This window comes from Herpailurus yagouaroundi, unplaced genomic scaffold (genome assembly GCF_014898765.1).
Source record: "Herpailurus yagouaroundi ecotype Mexico unplaced genomic scaffold, PumYag 59285, whole genome shotgun sequence".
NCBI classification, from domain to species: Eukaryota; Metazoa; Chordata; class Mammalia; order Carnivora; family Felidae; genus Herpailurus; species Herpailurus yagouaroundi.
Window position 1 is genome coordinate 1 of NW_024415012.1, and position 3,385 is coordinate 3,385.

Consider the following 3,385-nt stretch of genomic DNA (forward strand, 5'->3'; position numbering starts at 1 on the left):
TCCATATTTGGCAGTTTTATTTGAAAAATATGATAACACAGGATCTGTAATCATATCACAGAGACGGTGTGCAAATGCTTCCTAAAATCATTATTCTGATGTGTATCCAGCTGGCAACCTGAGTAGGAACTTGAAACTAAACATGTCAATATATTATCGGCCATAGCGACTTCTTTCTAGATATGTTTCCTGAGGCAAGGGAAACAAAAGCAAAAATAAACTATTGGGACTACATGAAAATAAAACACTTCTGTACAGTGAAGGAAACAATCAACAAAACTAAAAGGCAAGCTACAGAAAGGGAGAAGATATTTGCAAATGACATAGCTGATAAAGGGTTAGGAACCAAAACATATAAAGACCTTATAAAACTCAACATCCGAAGAAAGTAACCCAATTAAAAATGGGCAGAAGGCATGAACAGACATATATCCAAAGAAGACATACAGACAGCCAACAGACACATAAAGAGATGCTCAACATCACATTGATTATCCTGGAAGTGCAATTCAAAATTGCAAGGAGATATCACCTCACACCTGTCAGATAGGCAAAAATCAACACACAAGAAACAACAGGTGTTGGCGACGATGTGGAGAAAGGAAAACCATCTTTCACTGTTGGTGTGGGAATGCCAACTGGTGCAGCCACTCTGGAAAAACAGTATGGTGATTCCTCGAAAAGTTAAACCATAGAACTAGATCCAGCAATTGCACTACTAGATATTTACCCAAAGAATACAAAAATACTACTTCAAATGGATACATGTACCTTGATGTTTATAGCAGCATTATTTACAATAGCTGAGATATGGAAGCAGCTCAAGTGTCGATTGATAGATGAATGGAGAAAGAAGAGGTGGTATATATATACAACGGAATATTATTCACCCATAAAAAGAATGAAATCTTGTGATTGGTAATGACACAGATGGAGCTAGAGAGTATAATGCTAAGTGAAAGAAGTCAGAGAAAGACAAATAACATGATTATACACACTCACATGTGGAAGTTAAGAAACAAAACAAATGAGCAAAAGGGGGAAAGAGAGAGAGGCAAACCAAGAAACAGACTCTTAATTATAGAGAACAATGCGGTTATCGGAAGGGAGGTGGGTGGGAGGATGGGTTTAATAGGTGATGGAGATAAAGGAGAACACTTGTTTTGACCATCAGGTGTTGTATTGAAGTGTTGAATCACCATATTCTACACGTGAAACTAATATTACACTGCATGTTAACTAGTTGGAATTTAAACTAAAACTTAAAAAATAAAAATAATAAAAATTTCAATATATATATGAAAGAGACCATCAGTGTTTCTCAAACCAATAGTGAATAATAAAAAGAAGAGCATTGAGAAGTAATCATCTTAAGTACCATATATTGTAAGAACTTAGAAATGACATTACAAGAAAAAGAAAACAAATTAAAAAAAAAAACTCATGGCAAAGCAAACAGAACAAGTTCTATACATGGGAAAGGAATATGAATAGGTAGGTTTAATTTAATTGTGCTACACATCTAGTTTTCATTAAACAATTGCCAGAATTCAAAGTGAATCTGTAATGAGACAATGAAATGAACACAAAGAGGATAGACTTGATGATGCAAAGATTGTTGGTAAAGTACATAAATATATAAATGATTTTAGTTCTGAGTCTTGACAGGGGAAGAAGATGGCGTAGGAGGATGCTGGGCTCACCGCGCGTACTGCTGATCACTTAGATTCCACCTACACCTGCCTAAATAACCCAGAAAACCGCCAGAGGATTAGCAGAACGGAGTCGCCGGAGCCAAGCGCAGACGAGAGGCCCACGGAAGAGGGTAGGAAGGGCGGCGAGGCGGTGCGCGCTCCACGGACTGGTGGGAGGGAGCCGGGGCAGAGGGGCGGCTCGCCGGCCAGGCAGAGCCCCGAGTCTGGCTGGCAAAAGCGGAGGGGCCGGATGGACTGTGTTCCGACAGCAAGCGCGACTTAGCGTCTGGGAGGTCATAAGTTAACAGCTCTGCTCGGAAAGAGGGAAGGCTGGAGGACAAAGGGAGGGAGTGCTGCTGAGTCCCCGAACGACAGAGCTCAGTTTGGTGGGGAACAAAGGCGCTCGCCAGCGCCATCTCCCCCGCCCATCCCCCAGCCAAAATCCCAAAGGGAACTAGTTCCTTCCAGGGAACTTGCTCACTCCGCGCAAACACCCAACTCTGTGCTTCTGCGGAGCCAAACCTCCAGCGGCAGCGGATCTGACTCCCTCCCGCTGCCACAGGGCCCCTCCTGAAGTGGATCACCTAAGGAGAAGCGAACTAAGCCTGCCCCTCCTGCCCCCGTGCACCTTGCCTACCCACCCCAACTAAGACGCCAGATCCCCAGCACCACAAGCCTGGCAGTGTGCAAGTAGCCCATACGGGCCACGCCACCCCACAGTGAATCCCGCCCCTAGGAGAGGGGAAGAGAAGGTACACACCAGCCTGACTGTGGCCCCAGCGGTGGGCTGGGGGCAGACATCAGGACTGACTGCGGCCCCGCCCACCAACTCCAGTTATACACCACAGCACAGGGGAGGTGCCCTGCAGGTCCTCACCACTCCGGGGACTATCCAAAATGACCAAACGGAAGAATTCCCCTCAGAAGAATCTCCAGGAAATAACAACAGCTAATGAACTGATCAAAAAGGATTTAAATAATATAACATAAAGTGAGTTTAGAATAATAGTCATAAAATTAATCGCTGGGCTGGAAAACAGTATAGAGGACAGCAGAAAATGTCTTGCTACAGAGATCAAGGGACTAAGGAACAGTCACGAGGAGCTGAAAAGCGCTTTAAACGAAATGCATAACAAAATGGAAACCACCACGGCTCGGATTGAAGAGGCAGAGGAGAGAATAGGTGAACTAGAAGATAAAGTTATGGAAAAAGAGGAAGCTGAGAGAAAGAGAGATAAAAAAACCCAGGAGTATGAGGGGAAAATTAGAGAACTAAGTGATACACTAAAAAGAAATAATATACGCATAATTGGTATCCCAGAGGAGGAAGAGAGAGGGAAAGGTGCTGAAGGGGTACTTGAAGAAATTATAGCTGAGAACTTCCCTGAAGTGGGGAAGGAAAAAGGCACTGAAATCCAAGAGGCACAGAGAACTCCCTTCAGACGTAACTTGAATCGATCTTCTGCACGACATATCATAGTGAAACTGGCAAAATACAAGGATAAAGAGAAAATTCTGAAAGCAGCAAGGGGTAAACGTGCCCTCACATATAAGGGGAGACCTATAAGACTCGTGACTGATCTCTCTTTTGAAACTCAGCAGGCCAGAAATGATTGGCACGATATTTTCAGTGTGCTAAACAGGAAAAATATGCAGCCGAGAATCCTTTATCCAGCAAGTCTGTCATTTAG

The 3,385-nt window shown here is 43.5% G+C and overlaps 1 long non-coding RNA gene across 1 annotated transcript; it reads right to left on the reverse strand.

Annotated features, from left to right (window-relative positions):
* Positions 1 to 1,395: 1,395 nt before the first annotated feature.
* Positions 1,396 to 2,693, reverse strand: LOC121024158 (uncharacterized). Its single transcript, XR_005787631.1, has 3 exons — positions 2,681 to 2,693; positions 2,001 to 2,004; positions 1,396 to 1,654 (listed from the first exon to the last, which is right to left on the reverse strand). It is a non-coding gene; the product is annotated as an uncharacterized LOC121024158 (long non-coding RNA).
* Positions 2,694 to 3,385: the final 692 nt, after the last annotated feature.